The 23,133-nt window shown below is 43.4% G+C and overlaps 1 long non-coding RNA gene across 1 annotated transcript; it reads right to left on the bottom strand.

The window, feature by feature from the left end:
* Positions 1–2,374: 2,374 nt before the first annotated feature.
* On the bottom strand, positions 2,375–21,404 carry LOC140384931 (uncharacterized). The gene is made up of 4 exons (XR_011933224.1): positions 21,282–21,404; positions 6,186–6,266; positions 4,996–5,086; positions 2,375–2,744 (listed from the first exon to the last, which is right to left on the bottom strand). It is a non-coding gene; the product is annotated as an uncharacterized lncRNA (long non-coding RNA).
* Positions 21,405–23,133: the final 1,729 nt, after the last annotated feature.

Below are 23,133 nucleotides of genomic sequence, written 5' to 3'. Positions count from 1 at the left end.
CGCATGCGCCGCCCCGAGATGTCATTTCCGCGCCAGCTGGCAGGGCAACAGAGGCCTTTTCCGCCAGCTGGCGGTGCGGAAATTCCTCCGGCGTCGACCTAGCCCCTCAATGTTGGGGCTCGGCCCCCAAAGTTGCGGAGCATTCCGCACCTTTGGGGCGGCGCGATGCCCGTCTGATTGGCACCGTTTTGGGCGCCAGTCGGCGGACATCGCGCCGTTTCGGGAGAATTTCGCCCCTGATCTGCTATTTTAGCCACAGTGTTTAAACTGGATTCATCCAATTATGTTTTTGATCAACGGTGAACCTAAGGCCTTTGACGGTTGGGGATTTGGCAATGGTGATGATATTGAACATCAAGGGGGGTGGGAGGGAGGGGGTGGGGGGGCGGGTGGCAGCAGCTAGACTCTGTCTTGAGAATGCTCATTGCCTGAAATTTGTGTGGCACAATTGTTGCCACTTCTCAGCCTGAATGTTGCCCCGGATGTTTCTGACGTTACTACATTGAGTTTATGAGTAGTTGCAAATGGAACAAACACTGCACAATCATCACTGAACATCTTCACTTCTAACAGTATAATGTATGGAAGATCACTGATAAAGAAACTGTGATAGTTGGTCCTAGGATGTTGGCTGAAGGAACTCCTGCAATTATGTCCTGATGTTGAGATGATTGGCCTCCAAAAACTACATGCTTCTTCCTTTCTGCTGGTATGATGCCAGCAAGGGCAAAATTTCCCTTCTCATCCCCACTGACTTCAATTTTGGGAGGGTTCCTTCATGCCACACTCAGTCACTCTCATCCCGCCTCTTGAGTTCAGCTCTTTTGTCCACTTTTGGGCCAAGGCTGTAACAAAGTCTCGAACTGCAGTCTCCCTGGCAGAACCCAGCTGGGCACCAATGAGCGGTTTATTGCTACCACTTCTTGGCATTGTTGACGACACTTTACATCAATTTGCTGATGATTGGCAGCAGGCTGATGGGGTGGTAATTGGCTGGATTGTATTTGCCCTGTTTTTTTTGTAGATGGGAAATGCCTGGATAAAGGTTTTGGAAATGGTGCGAAGTACGTTTGCCCCAATGTTACCAGGAATGATGGGCTTCGATTAGGAAGAGAGATGGGAAAGGTTTGGCCAATTTCCCTTGGGACAGGAATGGTGAAGAGGTAACCTCCTGAAGGTTTCACAATCACAAGTAAAAGACTCCTATCTCTGGTGATTGGGCCAATAATAACTTTGAAAATCATTGCCAACAAATCCAGAGTATAGATGGGAATTGATTTTGCTGAGAGAGCTGTTGGAATCAGAAATGTGCTATCTCAAAAGACCATGGGACTGATTCCATACATAATTTTACAAGGGAACTGGAAGGGTCTTTCAGCATGGGGATGTCACAGGGGGATGGGCAAAAATCAACAATGTGAGAGTAAGCACAACCAAGAAGCAGCACAGCTATAATGGTCTGAATGACCTCCTTCTGCGCTGTAAGTGTATATAGTTTTATGATAAACTCCTGGTTAACGTGGTGAAAACAACACTGTCCCATAATTCTGATGTTGTAATTCTCCTCTTCCTGAAGTTAACAGATTCTCAGAGTTTATTTTTCACAGTGAAAAGATATTTACTTTCCTTGCATTAATCTGATTTGCATTTGGCTGATCTTATATTTGACTCTAAGTGCTAAAGAAAATTCAAAAAATAATTCAAAGCGTAAATTACTTCCGCAGAAGGTTCGTTGCTTCGGCAATTTGTAATGAGGCAATTTAGCTATTTGGAAGAAAATGTTCAAAGTCACTTTGTTAGATTCCGCTGTTGCAGCATTGGGAGTACTTTCTAAAGTGTGAATTTCTTCAAAAATATTGAACACTTCTGAACTATATTACAGTAAACAAAGTACACCTTTAACAGCTAATCATCTGGGTTTGTATAGTGTTGCATTATTATATATTCACCTGTAATGCCTAGTCAGAAAGGTTGTGAAAGTCAATATTTTCGCTTCTGTGAGAGAAAAATTCAACACACTCCTTAAGACAGAATAACAAGCTTTATTTTCGAAAACAAGGCCATGTACCTAGGCCTTATTCCCATAACCCCACCTAACCTGTACATCCCTGGGCAGCAAGGGGCAATTTAGCACGACCAATCCACCTAAGCTGCCCAACTTTTAAAAATAATAATAGTGTCACAAGTAGGCTTACATTAACACTGCAATTAAGTTACTGTGAAAAGAGGAAACCGGAGCACCCGGAAGAAACCCACGCAGACACGGGGAGAACGGGCAAACTCCACATAGATAGTCACCCAAGGCCGATGTTGAACCCGGGTCCCAGGCGCTATGAGCCAGCAGTGCTAACAATTTTATCATGGTTGCCATTCGACCATGTATTGGTAGGTTCTGAGTTTTAGTTTCGGAAACAAATTGTTCCACATATATTTGGAATGATTTTAACTTACACTGAAGGAAAATAAAATTAAATATAAAATGGTTTTAATGTGAATTTAAAATGTACATTTTAAGCTGAACAGTCTTTCGGTTGAACATAGATAATTTTCAAAATCTGCTCTTGCAACATTAAAGCACTTCAACAATGTGAATTAAATGGCTTAAGCATTTACACTATAATTCTATACACAGCAGATTTGACTTGAGAGAAGTCATCTCAAATATCGGTCTGTATGTGTTCATTTTAACTGCATCATTTTCGAGTTGACAAGAATTTGAAGGGTCTGACACTGCCACATGTAACCTTTAGAGAAAAAGGATAACTTGCAGTCAGCAAAATGTCAACTGATAGATGAGATAACATTGAGTAATCAAAATAAAGATTGCTTCTGGACACGTTCATATACCAACAACCTTCGCACTTTTTCTTGATTCATGTTTTTCAGTTGCATTCACTATATTCACATGGAGCGACACCACTCTCGCTCATGTGATCTTTTCCTCTCAACAATGACGTCATGTTTTTAAGCAAAAAAATACAACTTGCAATGTCTGAACCAAGATAATTGATGACTTTATAGTGAGATCTTTAAAAGTAAGTTGATTTTATTTTGAACAATGCACAGCTTCAGTAGTCTAAGGCTGGAGGCTGCTACGTAGAGGAAAAATAACCCATTTAAATGTATTCCCCGCTGGCCTTCATATGATATAGCTCAGCTTCTTCTGACTGAATGGCAGACTAATGATCCCATAAATTAGATAGGGCCACCAAGAAACAGTTTCCACGTATCAATTAGTACCTATAGACGTATTGGAAAAATATGAATGATTGAAAGATCTGTTTTTTATATTAATTATTGAATGAGACTGAAATAATAATAATAATCACTTATTGTCACAAGTAGGCTTCAATGAAGTTACTGTGAAAAGCCCCTAGTCGCCACATTCCGGCGCCTGTTCGGGGAGGCCGGTACAGGAATTGAACCCGCGCTGCTGGCATTGTTCTGCTTATGCAAGCCAGCCATTTAGCCCACTGTGCTAAACCAGGCCCAATAAAGTTGAATATGCACCAAACCTTTTCATAAATAGGCCAAAACCAGACTTAATGATTAGTCCCCAATTACATACCCGATCCTACATTAGTACAATCCTCAATTCTCTCAAAGATGTGTGTGTTTTCTCAACATAAACACAATCAGTCCCAAATTATTCACAAAAAGAATTTGCAATGTTGAGTGCCTCATGCTTAATTTGAAACAACTATATCCACGAGTATACAATATGCATTACTGTTATTCACACAGACATTAAAAAGAACATTACTTTCTGAAGGACATTTTTAACTTCTTTCGATCAGTCTCTGGATTATGAAAATTTTCAAAACATCTGTAAGAGTATTTCATGATCTAATAAGCCATGCAAATAGATGCATTTAAAAAGAAATCATTTTTTGTGGTCCTCTATATTTTGATATCCTTAGCATGGCATTGATTTCATACCAGATCAGTTGTCATTGAAAATTCAATTAATTGTTTGAATCTTAACGTTTCTCATTTGGATATCTGCTGTTCTGGGTTTATGCCACTCTCAATAACAAAATACTCAAAAGTAATTTTCAGCATAGGATTTCCTTCTCTCATATCCGTTTCGATTCTGTGAAATGCTATGTTGACAGGTTTATACATGCTCCCTATTAACCCACATGAGATGATTAACAAAGCAAACCTCAATTAAGTTGGATGGATTTGAACATTAAAGTTAACTCAGAGGTTCCTGCACTGAACTGTAAGGTTGAAAGACAAAGAGAAATGCAAAGCACAGAACTGCAGACAAGATAGGCAGTGAATTAATATTCCATTAGCACTGCGTCACGTGAGGGGAGGTTGGACAGCTCTCCTCTCTTCTCCCACTCCTTGTTTGACCGGAACAGGTTTTCAACAAAAGGCGCAAACTGCTTCTGAATTGTGATCATTCAAAACACAATCAGACCAATTTTCTTGAGTTTTAATAAAGAAAATAGGAAAGTTTTTATTGAATTTAACCCAGTCTCAGTAAAATAATAAAATATACTTTGACTTTCTCACGCACAGACTTAACATTCACACATATGGAAATAGATGACAGTGTGGGAAAGGATAGATTAAGCAAGTTTGAGGCAGGTAAAAATTAAAGGAGGTTGTGGAGGCTGATTACTTGACTGGCTTCAGGATGAATTTGATGGTCCTGCTGCTTTCCTTCATAGGGGCAATTTAAAGATGTAAATGGACAATTTATCTGTTCTTCTGGAGACAATAGTTTGGTGTTGATTAGTTATCTGTGACATCTGGCTAGTTACAAGCAGTAACAGGGTTTGAAAATTTACAAGGTGGTTTGAAGAGAGGGAGAGAGAGAGAGAGGGATGAGGGACCCTTCGGTTCTTCTTCAGTGTTTCAACTGTTTGTCCTATTCTGCAGAGAAAGCAGACACTTAAACACACAAAGGGTAGTCTTGTCACATGACTGCCGATCAGTGATTCAAACATTGTTGTGACTAATATATTTTAAACTTGACCCTACCTCAGCGGCAAGGCTCCATTGTCCAAATATTTAGGATTACAGATGCACCTCCAGCCAGTTGAGTACTCCAGGTGATTGCCTTGCTGCTTTGCTAATGGGAGAAGGATATGTGGTTCACTTATATTCACCTGAGGTTATTGTCTTTGATGAGTTTTGGCAGATGTCTGGATCACCATCTCAATAGGTTAGTATGTCAGAGGTACAGTCATACAAATTGTGTAGACTTCTTTGGTTGTGAGCCTACGTCACATATTAGTCTCTGTTTCAAGATTACATAGCATTTACAGTGCTGAAGGAGGCCATTCGGCCCAGCGAGTCTTCGTAACCCCACCCAACCTTTTTGGACGTTAAATGTGGGTTTCCAACCAGTGGGTTTGAATTCTTATTTGATATTAAGCATATTCTTACAACAAATGTATACGTGAACTTTAATTAAAACTCTTTGCGGCTATAATATGCAACTGAATATTAGCCATTAACTCGGTTAATGAGAATAAAGGCATTGTTCATTAAGTGGGAAGCACGGTGGCACAGTTGCTTCAAAGCTCCAGGGTCCCAGGTTCGATTCCCGGCTTGGATCACTGTCTGTGCGGAGTCGGCACCTTCTCCCCGTGTCAGCGTGGGTTTCCTCCGGGTGCTCCGGTTTCCTCCCACAGTCCAAAGACATGCAGGTTAGGTGGATTGCCCTGCTAAATTGCCCTTAGTGTCCAAAAAGGTTAGGTGGGGTTACTGGGTTATGGGGATAGGGTGGAGGTGTGGGCTTAGGTAGGGTGCCCTTTCCACGGGCCGGTGAAGACTTAATGGGTCGAATGGCCTCCTTCTGCTCTGTAAATTCTATGATTCTATGAATTGAATTTCTGCTGAAGGGCAAATTTTAAGGATTTAATGGTAAATTGAAACAAATACCATCAATAATTTTGGGGGTTTAGTCAGGCTGAGATCATGAAAATATTACCTGTGGAATACAACAAACCAGTCCAGACTGAGTGATGTGGCGTTTAAGCTTACAGCAATATCCTAAAATTCGGGGAGGTGGATACGAAGCCATTTCACAAAGTTTCATTTTCTTGTAAGTTTCATTTCTGGTTATTTCAGACATTTGAACACAAAAGAGGCTATCTGGTCAAATGAAAAAAGTGCACTTGAAAGGCTGAATGACCTTTTCTAGATTATAGATAATTACAGCTTACTTGTGATGCTCCGATGAACTTGGTCTCTTCCAGCTTAGAGGAACAGACTGTCACTTCTGTTTCTCTGTCTCTTTCACCCAGCTGCCAATCAGAACAAGCAAGATGCACAGAATTGATGAGCTTCAGATATTCTGTGTAGCTTTAGGAAGTGTTACAAAATTGATTTGCAATAAAATCTTATCCACTCATGGTCGCAAGGTTGATTACAATAAAACAAAATCAAGGCCTATTTGCAGTTAGTTCCACTTTCCGTAACAGAGTTAATCCTTGCCCTGCTACCAATCAACAGATGCAATCAGTAGCAGCCATCACACCTAAACATTCGGAATTGGATATAAATAGTTAACTCTGAGCTGTAGCGTTGTGCTGCTGTTGTCTGGAAACCTATATAGGGCATAAGATTTCAGATGCAGGTAGAACTGATGAGAATAAATAAACTGTGTGCTGTTATTGCTATTTCCAGTTCTGTCCTATCCACTCGAGATTAATATTATAATACATCTTTGTGATGGAATCATCTATGTATAATGATGTAAAAATGTAAATCAGCTGAATGCAGTATTTATCATTAAAATATTTTCAATTGCTATTTTATGTACTAATACTTCATGTTTGATGTTCTTTGGTATATGCAAGAAGATTTCCAAAATGCTTTACGCTCTGGATATTGTACTTTTATTCATGACATTTCTCAACTCAACTGCAAAGAATTTGTCAGAAGACTTTTTAGTAAAAAATATTATGTACTTTGCTGACATAATAGCCACAATTTCTCATATGCCCTTGAAGAGATGCAGGGCCAGTTTTCTTTTTCTTAGCCCCTTCTATGCTTAATAATAGACTAAAATGTTTCCCTGTGTCCTTCCACCCAGACGGCAACTGAAGCATTGGCTTGAAAGACGTAAAATAAATTTTCAATTGAGTGCAGAAGTCATGTTTTCCCTAGACATTCTTCTAGCATTTGTCAATGACTCATTTTGTCAAAATGCAAACGCCAGTCATTCCATGTGAAACTGCTATGCTACATTGTTGCTTTTGAACAATTAGAATTCAAAGGGGACATGTTAACACAGAAATACGCATTTTGAAGTGTATGTTTCTGGCCTCATTATTCACTCACTGGTGTGCAAAAGCAAGTCCGTCTTGGCCTTGGGTTATTTTTTTTAAGCATTTCAGATCACAAGAATTTTGCTTGATCGTGACATGGATCTAAGTAGGTCTGCACGGCACACATTGCCTGCACATTAATCATTCTTTCGTGAACAATAAATGATATGGCTGTCTCCCTTCTCTCCAATGTAAATGATGCGTTGAAGAGTTGAGAATACACGAACAAAATGAGCTAAGTTTTCCTACATTCAGTAATACGGAACTAGGTACAACATTGAAATCACAAGTGGTGCAGTGGTTAGCACTGCTGCCTCACGACGCCGAGGACCTGGATTTGATCCCGGCCCCGGGTCACTGTCCGTGTGGAGTTTGCACATTCTCCCCGTGTCTGTGTGGGTGTCACCCCCACTACCAAGGATGTGCAGGATAAGTGGATCGGCCACGCTAAATTGCCCCTTAATTGGAAAATTTAAAAGAAAACATTGAAATCACATTCGCTCTGAACATTCCTGCAATGTAATTTTACCATGATAGGAGGAATTCACTCAGTTGCTTTGCCTAATTCTTTTTGGTCCTTAAAAACATGTACGTCGCTCATTTGGGGACTCAGATTTATTCAAAGTGTGGGTTGAGCTGTCAATCCAGAAGGTTCCAAGATTTGAGTCTCGATGTGCGCTGAGTAATGGTTGACCTCAGCCAAGAGGTCGTTAAGAACTTAATTGGTGTCAGCACCCTTAGGATACTGAGCAGAAAGAGAAACAAGCAGGATTGCGCTGTTATTGTGATTAATATCCAGTGACACACGTAAGGATGCACATGTGAGGATAGTGTCATGTGAGAGTACCTTTAAGAAATGGGTGTTTATAAATGGGTGTGTATATAAATATCTGTAGTGAGAGTATCTTTAAGAAATGGGTGTTTATTACGGCAGTGATGTCAGAGAGTGGGTGGAGCTGGGCTGTCTGTCAGCTTTTCACTTTCGGTTTAGGCTGTTTGCTGCAGGGTGTGTTTTAGTTTCGCTTTCAGTGTTGGAGCTGAAGCCAGACAAAGCAGGTGTACTGCTGTTGTCTCTGCCATCAAAAGACTATCTCCTGATCATTTAGTGAATTCAGAATTATAAATGTTTTCAGGAGTGACTTTAACCTGATGTGCTTCTGATAAAGATTTTGTTTTTAAGTCGTACGGATGTTAAAAAGGAAAGCTGAAAGGTTTACTTAGTGTTGTAGTCTTTGGGGGTTGGATTTGAATTAATGGTTGCTAAGATGTTCACTGTATGTTTTGAAAAGGTTAACTTGAGTTCATAGAATAAACATTGTTTTGCTTGAAAAAATACTTTTCCATTTCTGCTGTACCACACCTGTAGAGTGGGCCATGTGCTCCCCATACCACAATCTATTAAACGTTGTGGGTCAGGGGAACTCCATGATACACTTTGGAGTTCTCTAAACCCTGGCCCATAACAATAGTGGCTGAAGACAAGATCTGATCTCCTGATATTCACTGTATGGGGCACGTACATTGGTAATTGCTACATGCTGCCAGAAGTGACTGGTTTTATATTATCTTGCCTAATATATATATTACTGTTATGAACCAGCCGAGTTGTTCAAATGAGCAGTCATCTTCTTGTAAAGATAAACTAATTTATTGAGAAATATGAATAAATATTGTGTGTTCTTTTATTCAATACTTAACTAGTAAAATAAAAAACGATTGTAGAGGTAACTAATTCAATTATGCAATACAATGCTTTGCTAAAAAATAACTTCTCTCTCCAGCTTTACTATGTTTGTTCTCTCTGCACTCCGAGGAAGAGCGGGAAAACTATTAATAGAGGTCCTGATAGTGAGCCCTCTAGTGTTCAATTGCCTGTACTAGCATTACATATATTGAACATGTATAGTTGATATACAGAGATCACTACAACTGGTGCCCACAAAACCATGGAATACATTTTCTGAAGCACTGGTCCCAGCATGTAGCCTCACCTGACCGGTGCACGGATCAGAATACTGAACAAAGAGGTTGTGCAAAGGTCACTCTTTTGATTTTCCAGTGTTTAAAATTGAGAGCACCAAGTTAGGTGGCCTCACATCCCTGTTTGATTGTCCTGTCAAGTGAAGCTAATTGCTACGAGTCAGGATATTTATGGTTGCTTTGCAACAATGATTTCAGCCAAGGAAGAGAATGGGGGGGATAATTGGCGAGGAAGGTGGAATTTACCTCAAGTTATGTGCACAACAATCTTCACTTAATTCAAACATACAGTGAACCCTTTCATTAGCTATCTAATGTCAGATTAGTTAAGAATACAAATGGGATATTTCAGACTTCATGTAGTATTCTTTATATTTTGTAATCTTTATTATTGTCACAAGTAGGCTTACATTAACACTGCAATGAAGGTATTGTGAAAATCCCCTCGTCGCCACATTCCGGCACCTGTTCGGGTACACAGAGGGAGAATTCAGAATGTCCAAATTACCTAACTGCACGTCTTTCGGGACTAGTGGAGGCAACTGGAGCACACGGGGAAAACACACGCAGACACGGGGAGAACGTGCAGACTCCGCGCAGACAGTGACCCAAGCGGGATTCGAACCCGGGACCCTGCTGCTGTGAAGCAACAGTGCTAACCACTGTGCTACCCTGCCGCTCTGTAATATTTGTTCCAGTAAACTTAATTGGTAGCAACACTATTGAGCACCACATCCGCCTATAGAAAATTTATCTATTAAGCTATTTTAGTGATTTCATTTCGAAAGAGCAGAGAAGAGGATTTGATGAGAAAATGTTAAAGGTTTGTCCAATATCATCGCTGACGTCCGTTTCCAGCCTGTGATATTATTTTGAACTGAAAATCATAGTTGCTGAGTGCTTGTATTGTTGACACATACAGAAATCAGTTGAAGTTATTCTGTGATTGGGATGGCAATCTAGTTCATAGAATCTTCATTTTTACTGATTTTCCTCCTTACCATTGTTACAAAATCTAATATTAAGTTATGTTTGCTCACTTTACTGCTCCACACATCAGCTCCTTACATGATTGCAGCTTGTTCTCCAAAGTTCTGAACCCTGTCGCAGGTTCTTATGCTTGTAATCCTTCATTCTTTCAGCACATATTTTAATTAGAATTTGAAATGTGCCATGTTCTTATAAAGATTTATGCAGAACAACCATTAACACATTGATTCACCAGAAAAGATAACCAACCGCCTTTCAATGTTTTGTAAAAAGCAACTTCAGCAAGTGGCTTATCGTTTTTACTAATTAGAGATTACAGAAGGAAAGTCATGTTGTCTGCCATTGAACAGAATAACTCAGTAATTCTGGAAGCTTACATGGCTTTCAAGATATTTGCCTATCTCTTAACTGATCGAAACAAAGAAAGAAGAATGGGGAACGGTCGAGCAGATTGAACCTTTACCCATTCGGAGCTGAGAGGTGATCCTCGAAAAAATGTAAGGACCTGACGGGTCTGGATAGGGCGGATACCAGGGGGAAATTTCCACCTGTGTGGGTAGCAAGATCCTCAGGGACAGAGTTCAAAAAGGAGGTCTCCCCTTTCAGTCGGAGACAAGGAGAAGATTTTTTTTTTATCTCAGAGGGTTTTTAGTCTGTAGGATTCTCTACCCCAGAAAGCAGTGGTCATCGAATTTATTCAAGGCCGAGTGGACAGATTTTTGATAAACGAGGGATAATGCTGCAACCTTTACCCACGACTCCATTCCAGTGATGTAACTCATGCTGCACGGGAAGCTCTGCTGATTTGAGGAGAAGGAATGGTTTATGATGTAATACAGAATGGGGTTTTTGTTTTTGCAAGCTAGGCATTAATCTGGTTGGGTCACATACCCGATATGGAAGCCATCCAATTTACACCCCATTAATCTCAATTGCCAACGATAGATTTATAACCGGGGTGAAGGTGAAAATATACCTCAATATATCATCATGTGATACTAGTGGACGTGGTAATGCTGAATGTTAGGGAATTGTGATAAAATGAACTGCATTGAAATCCAGTAATTGGGAATTTGTTTTGGAGGTTGTGAGCACGATTCAGCGATCGTGTTGCTCCTGGCCCGGATCCAGGCGCGCCAGGTGAATCCTGGGACAGCCACATATTAGGCTCCACGCCGAGCTGATCGTGAGTGACCTGACTCACTGGCTATTTAAATGAGCCATTAAGTTCTTCCAGCTTGCTCTGCCAACCTGGCAGTGCCACCCAGGCACTTGGAAGTGTCACCCTGGCACTGCAGGGTGCCAGACAGGACCCGCCAATTGGAAGGGGTTCCTAGGAGCCTCGACAAGGATGGGGAGCTGAAGGGGGTATCAATAAAGTAGGAAGGAATGGCTGAAAGGTGGTTGGGGGGGGGGAAGAGAGAGAGAGAGAGATCAGGGCTGCTGTTCAAGTAGGCTCCCAAATCTCCCCGTTCCTGCTGGCGTAGTCAGCTCTCCAGCAGGAAATCTGTCTGAGTGTAGCCTCAGCAGGGAGAAACTCCCCAAGGCCAAAATAAACAGCAAAGGGCCATTGACTAGTAGGGTGAGTTTTGGTTCTGCAGCCACCACGAGACACCCCGTCACATGCGCCCAAAAACGGACTTCAACTTTTGTCTGCTGGATCGCAGCAACTAAAAAAACAAACTATCTAAAAATGGAAACTGTAGCACAGGCAGGTTGGCTGGGTTGGTGAACTGGTGTTTAAGATGCTAATAACACTGTCAACAGATGTTTACCTATGGCAAGTAGGCAACAATGGAGGATAGAATGTTAAGAGTTTAAGTAACAAGGAGAAGATGGGGTGTGAATTCCACAATTACATTCAAAATTATACATTTGAACATACAAATTAGGAACAGGAGTAGGCTACTCGGCCCCTTTAGCCTGCTCCTCCATTCAATAAGATGACAGCTGATCTGATTGTAACCTCAACCCCACATTGCTGCCAGCTCACAATATGAAGGCAATTAGGAATTACTTCTGAGAAGGTTAGTTCAGATAAGGGAAGATCAAAAGGAAAACCTTTTCAGGGGCAAGTTCACCCTCTGCAAGTTAGTTGTTATTGAGACCTCAGTCCACGGCAGCATGCTATGTCAACTCTCAACAAGCCTGTTTGAGAAGCCAATTTTTTAAAACCTAAGTCAGAAGCAACTCCAAAAGGTAAAGGTGACTGGTGTGATAATTACTGCTGTATTTTGCTTATAGTTTTAAAACCTATAGAGTGTTGTTTAGGATGCCCCAGCTCTGGGGCCAGGAAGATAGAGGGATTCGGAACCGGGTAACTTTAAAGATACTATGTATAGCCATTAATGTAATTAAGTATACTTCTAGCTGGCTTTATTATTGTGTGTTTTACCTTTGAATAAACATTTATTTTGTTTAAAATCATCACCAAAACTTCTGTGGGCATCTTCTCTGTTTTCACATCTGTCCTCACACCATATCAAATTGCAAAACACAGTTGAAAGCTTTGCCTCTGGGTTTTGGAATACCTTAATTTTAACATCAGCTGTTCCCTTAACAGGATCTTGAGTATTGCTGAAAAAGAGACAGGCCGTTGAAGTTTTCCATATTGCACTCATCAGGACAGATGAAAGAATAGCAAATTTCAAATGAGCAACAACAGTGGTTAGCACTGCTGCCTCGCAGCGCCAGTGATCTGGGTTCAATTTCGGCCTTGGGTGATTGCCTGTGTGGAGTTTGCATGTCCTCCCCGTGTCTGCGTATGTTTCCCCCGAGTTCTTTGGTTTCCTCCCACAGTTCAAAGATGTGCAGGTTAGGTGGATTGGCCATGTTAACAAATTGTCCCTTAGTGTTCGAAGATGTGCAGGTTAAGTGGGGCTTCGGGGTAGGACGGCGGAATGAGCCTATGTAGGGTGCGCTTTCAAAGAGTTGGTGAAGACTCGATGGGCTGAATAGCTTCCTTCTGCATTGGAGGGATTCTATGGGTCTAAATTATACAGCATGAGAAAAAGGTGCTGATTGGTTGACAAGTTGACTCTGGTTGAGGCATTGCCTTGAAGCATGTACCAAGGAACTGTTGTCCCCCACACCTTTGGTCAATTCAAAAAAGCTGGAAAGCCTGGAGGATGATACTCTTGCCCGCAGAGGACAGGCACTTGAGACAAATATATGTAGCTACTAGAAAAATATAAGTGAGTCACACAGAGAGCCCAACTGATATTCTTAAATTAAAACCTGAGCATGCTAAGGGTTATAGGAACAACCAATTTAAAATGATCAGTTGGGCTCGCATTGTGCTCATTTATGCTTGCTAGAAGCTATGTATATTCATCCACTGGGACCTGTCACCTGCTGGCAAAAAAAACATGTCCAGTCATTGCGCCTTTTTTGTATTCAACAAAAGTCTGGAGGATTATCGTTCCTTGGTGCAATCTCCATGGCAATGCATCAACCAATTTAGTCGGTCAAAACCAAAACCAGGTTTAATTAGTCGATTTTGTATGGTCTTTCTCACAATAGATTGGAGGATATGCTGCATTAGTTTTTCATCTCTAATGTTTGTTTAAAAAATGCAAGACCCATTGGGAGCTGATTGGACAGAGGTACCAAGTTAGAAGTAGATCCCTGGCAGTTAGTGCTCGCTGCCTACAAGGCTGGTGGAAGTGGAGATAATGAATGATCAGAAGGATATTGCTTAGGCACATGAGGGAATTAAAGTAGCAGGGCTTCAGAGATCGAACGGGGGAATGGGTCTAATTGAGTCTGCCTACAGAAAGCCAGAATTGGAATGATGGGCCAAGTGGCCTCTTCTGTGCTGTAATGACTCAGCAACCCTGTGGGAGTAGGGAGTGTTGTGTGGCTTTGCAGCGCTGGAGGAGCAAGGAGGCACAGTGTGTTCAAAAAGATGTTGGTGTGGCAGGATTGATTTTCATCTTCACCCTGGGTATATTGGCCGTTGAGATCAGCTGAGGTCTAACTAATATCTTGTATAGGTTTAGCATAAACCCATTGCCCGAGTACTCTAAGCCCCTTTCAATAAAGCCCAGAATACGATATGCTTTATTAACTGCTCTCTCCACCTGTTCTGCCACCTTCAAAAGATTTATCCACATATTCACCCAGGTGCCTCTGCATCCTTTAATTTACATTATCGCTCCATGTTCTTTCTATCAAAATGCATCACCTCAAACTTCTCCGCACCAAACCTCATCTGCCACCTAGCTGCCCACTCCATCAACTATGTCCTTTTGAACTTCTATGCTATCTTCCTCACAGTTTACAGCGCTTCCAGGTTTTGTGTCACCTGCAAACTTTGAAATTGCACACCAAGATCAAGATCTTTAATTCAGTAAAAGCAAGGTCCCAAAACTACCCCTGGGGAACACCACCACAAACCTTCCACCAGCATGTAAAGGACTTCCCCACCAGATGTTACCCCCCAGGTCACGCAGGCAGGGGTTACAACAGAAATTGAAAAATAGCCGAGGGGAACCCACCAGGGGTGTAAAGGGAACAATAGTCCCCGGAGGGGGAGGTACATGCCCGGGCAGTGACCTGGGCATTGTCCCCTGGCAATGCCAACCTGGTGGCACTCCTAGGAGCTGTGCCAGGGTTTGGACCTCTAGGGATTCCCATTGGGGGTTTTCCCTTATGTGTGGGGGGTGTTCTCCCAGTGCTTATGTTGGGGGTGGTGGGGGGTTGCCCTGGTGCTTGTGTGGAGGGGGCTGGGGGGATGTTTCCCAAGAGCTTGAATGGGGTGGGGAAGGGGGTTGGTGGAGGAAGGGAGGGGTTGCCCCGATGTTTGTGAGGGGAGGGCATTCCCCGTGTCTGTGGGCATGTGTGGTGGGGACTCTTTTTAATACACATCTATGAGGCCCGGCCCCACTAGAGTGATGGCAAAAACCATGCCCCCAGATTTTCTGTGCACACAGTACCAGAGAAGCTGGAGAGACATCTTAGCTGTACAGCTGGGGAGCTACACACCGGATTTCTCGCCCAACTAGCACTCTGGGTGCACAGAGTGCAAGATTCCACCCAATCTCTTCTACAAGGCAGCCTATAGTACCATCAGTGACCACTGAAACCTGGTGGCACTGCTGGGGTGTGAGAGACAACCGCCTTCTGAGTAACCAGCAGCTTTGGAGGTGGGACTTCCTTGCCAATGGCGACAGGTGCCCCACCTCATGCCTGATGGCCATTAAGTGGCTTTGGAGTCGACTAGCCAAGGAGAGTTAGAACATAGAACGATACAGCGCAGTACAGGCCCTTTGGCCCACGATGTTGCACCGAAACAAAAAGCCATCTAACCTACACTATGCCATTATCATCCATATGCTTATCCAATAAACTTTTAAATGCCCTCAATGTTGGCGAGTTCACTACTGTTGAAGGTAGGGCATTCCACGGCCTCACCACTCTTTGCGTAAAGAACCTACCTCTGACCTCTGTCCAATATCGATTACCCCTCAGTTTAAAGCTATGTCCCCTCGTGCTAGCCATTTCCATCCGCGGGAGAAGGCTCTCACTGTCCACCCTATCTAACCCCCTGATCATTTTGTATGCCTCTATTAAGTCTCCTCTTAACCTTCTTCTCTCTAACGAAAACAACCTCAAGTCCATCAGCCTTTCCTCATAAGATTTTCCCTCCATAACCAGGCAACATCCTGGTAAATCTCCTCTGCACCCGCTCCAAAGCTTCCACGTCCTTCCTATAATGCGGTGACCAGAACTGTACGCAATACTCCAAATGCGGCCGTACCAGAGTTTTGTACAGCTGCAACATGACCTCCTGACTCCGGAACTCAATCCCTCTACCAATAAAGGCCAACACTCCATAGGCCTTCTTCACAACCCTATCAACCTGGGTGGCAATTTTCAGGGATCTATGTACATGGACACCTAGATCCCTCTGCTCATCCACACTTCCAAGAACTTTACCATTAGCCAAATATTCTGCATTCCTGTTTTTCCTTCCAAAGTGAATGACCTCACACTTCTCTACATTAAACTCCATTTGCCACCTCTCAGCCCAGCTCTGCAGCTTATCTATGTCCCTCTGTAACCTGCTACATCCTTCCGCACTGTCGACAACACCACCGACTTTAGTGTCGTCTGCAAATTTACTCACCCACCCTTCTGCGCCCTCCTCTAGGTCATTGATAAAAATGACAAACAGCAACGGCCCCAGAACAGATCCTTGTGGTACGCCACTTGTAACTGAACTCCATTCTGAACATTTCCCATCAACCACCACCCTCTGTCTTCTTTCAGCTAGCCAATTTCTGATCCACATCTCTAAATCACCCTCAATCCCCAGCCTCCGTATTTTCTGCAATAGCCTACCGTGGGGAACCTTATCAAACGCTTTACTGAAATCCATATACACCACATCAACTGCTCTACCCTCATCTACCTGTTCAGTCACCTTCTCAAAGAACTCGATAAGGTTTGTGAGGCATGACCTACGCTTCACAAAGCCATGCTGACTATCCCTGATCATATTATTCCTATCTAGATGATTATAAATCTTGTCTCTTATAATCCCCTCCAAGACTTTACCCACAACAGACGTGAGGCTCACCGGTCTATGGTTGCCGGGGTTGTCTCTACTCCCCTTTTTGAACAAAGGGACCACATTTGCTATCCCCCAGTCCTCTGGCACTATTCCTGTAGCCAATGATGACATAAAAATCAAAGCCAAAGGCCCAGCAATCTCTTCCCTGGCTTCCCAGAGAATCCTAGAATAAATCCCATCAGGCCCCGGGGACTTATCTATTTTCAGCCTGTCCAGAATTGCCAACACCTCTTCCCTACGTACCTCAATGCCATCTCAGCATTCTCCTCCACAACATTATCTTTTTCCTGAGTGAATACTGACGAAAAATATTCATTTAGTATCTCGCCTATCTCTTCAGACTCCACACACAACTTCCCATCCCTGTCCTTGACTGGCCCTACTCTTATACTAGTCATTCTTTTATTCCTGACATACCTAAGTTGGCCTTACCTCACGGTTACTCCGAAGAATAAAGATAGATGGGTGACGGTGAGAGTGGCTGGGAGGAAGCAGTCAGTACAGGGATCCCCTGTGGCCATTCCCCTTAGTAACAAGTATACCGCTTTGGATACTGTTGGGGGGGAAGACTTACCAGGGTTAAGCCATGGGGTACAGGTCTCTGGCACAGAGTCTGTCCCTGTTGCTCAGAAGGGAAGGGGGGAGAGGAGTAGAGCATTAGTCATTGGAGACTCCATAGTTAGGGGGATAGATAGGAGATTCTGTGGGAACGAGAGAGACTCACGGTTGGTGTGTTACCTCCCAGGTGCCAGGGTGCGTGATGTTTCGGATCGTGTTTTCAGGATCCTTAAGGGGGAGGGGGAGCAGCCCCAAGTCGTGGTCCACATAGGTACCAACGACATAGATAGGAAAAGGGATGGGGATGTAAGGCAGGAATTCAGTGAGCTAGGGTGGAAACTTAGGTCTAGGACAAACAGAGTTATTATCTCTGGGTTGTTACCCGTGCCACGTGATAGCGACACGAGGAATAGGGAGAGAGAGGAGTTGAACACGTGGCTACAGGGATGGTGCAGGAGGGAGGGTTTCAGATTTATGGATAATTGGGGCTCATTCTGGGGTCGGTGGGACCTCTACAAATGGGATGGTCTGCACCTGGACCAGAGGGGTACCTATACTCTGGGGGGGAAATTTGCCAATGCTCTTCGGGAGGGTTTAAACTAGTTCAGCAGGGGCTTGGGAACCTGAATTGTAGCTCCAGTATACAGGAGGTTGAGAGTAGTGAGGTCATGAGTAGGGTTTCAAAGTTGCAGGAGTGTACCGACAGGCAGGAAGGTGTTTTAAAGTGTGTCTTCTTCAATGCCAGGAGCATCCGGAATAAGGTGGGTGAACTTGCGGCATGGGTTGGTACCTGGGACTTCGATGTTCTGGCTATTTCGGAGACATGGACAGAGCAGGGACAGGAATGGTTGTTGCAGGTGCCGGGATTTAGATATTTCAGTAAGCTCAGGGAAGGTGGTAAAAGAGGGGGAGGGGTGGCATTGTTAGTCAAGGACAGTATTACGGTGGAAGAAAGGACGTTTGATGAGGACTCGTCTACTGAGGTAGTATGGGCTGAGGTTAGAAACAGGAAAGGAGAGGTCACCCTGTTAGGGGTTTTCTATAGGCCTCCGAAAAGTTCCAGAGATGTAGAGGAGAGGATTGCAAAGATGATTCTGGATAGGAGAGAAAGCAACAGGGTAGTTGTTATGGGGGACTTTAACTTTCCAAATATTGACTGGAAACGCTATAGCTCGAGTACATTAGATGGGTCCGTTTTTGTCCAATGTGTGCAGGAGGGTTTCCTGACACAGTATGTAGATAGGTCAACGAGAGGCGAGGCCATATTGGATTTGGTACTGGGTAATGAACCAGGACAGGTGTTAGATTTGGAGGTAGGTGAGCACTGTGGTTATAGTGACCGCAATTCGATTACGTTTACTTTAGTGATGGAAAGGGATAGGTATATACCACAGGGCAAGAGTTATATCTGTGGGAAAGGCAATTATGATGCGATGAGGCAAGACTTAGGATACATCGGATGGAGAGGAAAACTGCAGGGGATGGGCACAATGGAAATGTGGAGCTTGTTCAAGGAACAGCTACTGCGTGTCCTTGATAAGGATGTACCTGCCAGGCAGGGAGGAAGTGGTCGAGTGAGGGAACCGTGGTTTACTAAAGCAGTCGAAACACTTGTCAAGAGGAAGAAGGAGACTTATGTAAAGATGAGACATGAAGGATCAGTTAGGGCGCTCGAGAGTTACAAGTTAGCTAGGAAGGACCTAAAGAGAGAGCTAAGAAGAGCCAGGAGGGGACACGAGAAGTCTTTGGCAGGTAGGATTAAGGATAACCCTAAAGCTTTCTATAGATATGTCAGGAATAAAAGAATGACTAGGGTAAGAGTCGGGCCAGTCAAGGACAGTGGTGGGAAGTTGTGCTTGGAGTCCGAGGAGATAGGAGAGGTGCTAAATGAATATTTTTCGTCGGTATTCACACAGGAAAAAGACAATGTTGTCGAGGAGAATACTGAGATTCAGGCTACTAGACTAGAAGGGCTTGAGGTTCATAAGGAGGAGGTGTTAGCAATTCTGGAAAGTGTGAAAATAGATAAGCCACCTGGGCCGGATGGGATTTATCCTAGGATTCTCTGGGAAGCTAGGGAGGAGATTGCTGAGCCTTTGGGCTTGATCTTTAAGTCATCTTTGTCTACAGGAATAGTGACAGAAGACTGGAGGATAGCAAATGTTGTCCCCTTGTTCAAGAAGGGGAGTAGAGATAACCCCGGTAAATATAGACCAGTGAGCCTTACTTCTGTTGTGGGAAAAATCTTGGAAAGGTTTATAAGAGATAGGATGTATAATCATCTGGAAAGGAATAATTTGATTAGAGATAGTCAACATGGTTTTGTGAAGGGAAGGTCATGCCTCACAAATCTTATTGAGTTCTTTGAGAAGGTGACCAAACAGGTGGATGAGGGTAAAGCAGTTGATGTGGTGTATATGGATTTCAGTAAAGCGTTTGATAAGGTTCCCCATGGTAGGCTACTGCAGAAAATACGGAGGCATGGGATTCAGGGTGATTTAGCAGTTTGGATCAGAAATTGGCTAGCTGGAAGAAGACAAAGGGTGGTGGTTGATGGGATATGTTCAGACTGGAGTCCAGTTACTAGTGGTGTACCACAAGGATCTGTTTTGGGGCCACTGCTGTTTGTCATTTTTATAAATGACCTGGAGGAGGGCGTAGAAGGATTGGTGAGTAAATTTGCAGATGACACTAAAGTCGGTGGAGTTGTGGACAGTGCGGAAGGATGTTACAAGTTACAGAGGGACATAGATAAGCTGCAGTGCTGGGCTGAGAGGTGGCAAATGGAGTTTAATGCAGAAAAGTGTGAGGTGATTCATTTTGGAAGGAATAACAGGAAGACTGAGTACTGGGCTGATGGTAAGATTCTTGGCAGTGTGGATGAGCAGAGAGATCTCGGTGTCCATGTACATAGATCCCTGAAAGTTGCCACCCAGGTTGAGAGGGTTGTTAAGAAGGCGTACTGTGTGTTAGCGTTTATTGGTAGAGGGATTGAGTTTAGGAGCCAGGAGGTCATGTTGCAGCTGTACAGCACTCTGGTGCGGCCGCATTTGGAGTATTGCGTGCAATTCTGGTCGCCACATTTCAGGAAGGATGTGGAAGCATTGGAAAGGGTGCAGAGGAGATTTACCAGAATGTTGCCTGGTATGGAGGGAAGATCTTATGAGGAAAGGCTGAGGGACTTGAGGCTGTTTTCGTTAGAGAGAAGAAGGTTAAGAGGTGACTTAATTGAGGCATACAAGATGATCAGAGGATTGGATAGGGTGGACAGTGAGAGCCTTTTTCCTCGGATGGTGATGTCTAGCACGAGGGGACATAGCTTTAAATTGAGGGGAGATAGATATAAGACAGATGTCAGAGGTAGGTTCTTTACTCAGAGAGTAGTAAGGGCGTGGAATGCCCTGCCTGCAACAGTAGTGGACTCGCCAACACTAAGGACATTCAAATGGTCATTGGATAGACATATGGACAATAAGGGAATAGTGTCGATGGACTTTAGAGTGGTTTCACAGGTCAGCGCAACATCGAGGCCGAAGGGCCTGTACTGCGCTGTTATGTTCTATGTTCACCTGTTAACCAGGTGGCAGAGCTACCATCTCCATGTAAAGTCCCAGCAAAGGAAACACAGGAGAATGATCAAAGCAAAATAACTGCGGATGCTAGAATCTGATCCCAAAGAGAAAACGCTTTGACAAAGGGTCATCTGGACTCAATATGTTAGCTCTTTTCTCTCCCTACAGATGCTGCCAGTCGTGCTGAGATTTTCCAGCATTTTCTCTTTGGTTACAGGAGAGTGACGTGCAGACATTTGATTTCCTGAAGCTGCAATTGCAATAAAGTAAACAAAAGGATGTGTGCACTTTTGTTGGCACTTGTTATGGTACCTGAAAACCTCTTGCCCACATTGATTAGCTATGCCCACTTTGTGGGCTGCCTCCATTCATGATGGGCTCTTCTGTTTCACAGTGTGGTGCCCTTTGGCTCCAGGGAGGTCAATGCTCAATGCAACTCCAACACCATCCAAGGCATCATCAAGTATTGTGCTTCTGTGGAGGAAAAAAATAATACTCATAAGAGCAAGTAGTAGCCTGCCTATCCTTCAGCCAAAGATGCTTGTTGGACTGATGGTTAAAGGAAATAAAGTAGGGTCTGTTCAGATTTCAATAACTGTACGGAGTTTTCATCCAATGCATACAGAATTTCATAAAACGGCACTCACGGATCTGCTGCCAATACTGAAGGACCACATTAGCCATCCTGGTGTGCAGAGGATCATAACAGAGAGAATAATAAATATATTTTAAATCATTTAAAAAATATGAACTGGGTACAGTATTTGAAGAATTAATAAAAATGAAACAGGCGAGGGAAGTATGAAATATGCAGCAGATATTAAACCCGCCAATAGGTTTTCTGCCACTCGAAGTAACTTCGCTGCAGAGAATCCTTTGGTTTTATATTGCACCCTTCAGTCTTGAATATTAAAAGTATTCATAAGAAGCTCACCACTGCTCCCTTAATCACTCCAGGTGGTTTGAAGATATCTCATAAATGCATAGAGTTGTGAAGAGCTGTTGTGTGTTGCAGATTCCAACTGTTTTCTCTGGCTTCTTCAAAACATGGGAACTACAGTCATTTCGCACATCTTATTATCTTGAATTTGTATTCATAGGTTCCAGTTCTCTCCCTCCTCGGTCTTGGATTGTGACATTATTAAAATGGCCTAAATCCTCCGAGGATCAGCAATCACTGTTGCATTGCCGCTCCGAATATTCTTCATCACACCATAACTCCCGCAAATGTGGCCAGGTCTTCTAATCCCAGCTTCTTCAGTACTGCGACTGTACCTTCACTCCGGCTGTTTCCTTGTAGCACTGGATTGTCAGGGGAAGACACCCCGTTTCAGGGCATTAACTGCTATATTCTAGTAAGTGTTCTCTAACACACTGGAAAGCTCAGAGACATTTAAACAACTGATCAGATGTTACAATCCCGGTTGATATTACTACTGGATGGGAAGGCCCCAGAATGGAACCCTGGCTCAAAAACCCGTGGGCTGGACTCGCTTGTTGGCGGGATTCTCCGCTTCGCCGGCAGCGCGAGCACATCCGCAGATTTCCCGACGGCATGGGGTGGCTACAATGTGAATCCGGGCAGAGGATCCCGCTGCCAGCGGGGGCGCACCGCACCAGAAAACGGGCGTGGCAGGACAGAGAATCCTGCCCTTTAACTGAAAAGTTTGACTGTAATACTTCACTCTCATTTATCTTCACAAATGTGCACAGATTTTAAGGATGACACCAGTTATGAAATATATCTTATGCTACAATGTTCTCAGTGTACCCAAAGTCCCTGTAACACAACAGACTAACTGTGGTCAGACAACATCCCACTCTGAAACCAAGCTGTAAATGCCAACCAATCAGACTTCTGTGGATTTCTCCTCAAATCTCCCCAGATAATTATTGGACTGTGAACCAACTGATCCCTTTGGACTTTGACCTCCACACAAGTGTTTCCAAACTCCACTATCCAAAGACATGCGGTAGAATCGGCTTAAAAACAATGCTTTCCCTCAGTTGTTTTCAGCAAGGATCCACTTCCAGGATTTACAACTCTCCTTTCAGTATTCCTTTGTCTTGAATACCAAGAGCTTTCAAACTTTCACACAATATTTCAGGGGTCCTGCCACCAATTGCTTCGCATTTGCTTTTGCAGTGGCTTCGCATGTTGTAG

This window comes from Scyliorhinus torazame, chromosome 10 (assembly GCF_047496885.1).
Source record: "Scyliorhinus torazame isolate Kashiwa2021f chromosome 10, sScyTor2.1, whole genome shotgun sequence".
Lineage (NCBI taxonomy): Eukaryota > Metazoa > Chordata > Chondrichthyes > Carcharhiniformes > Scyliorhinidae > Scyliorhinus > Scyliorhinus torazame.
Note: the sequence above shows the minus strand (reverse complement) of the source record. Positions and strands in the feature narration are given on the sequence as shown.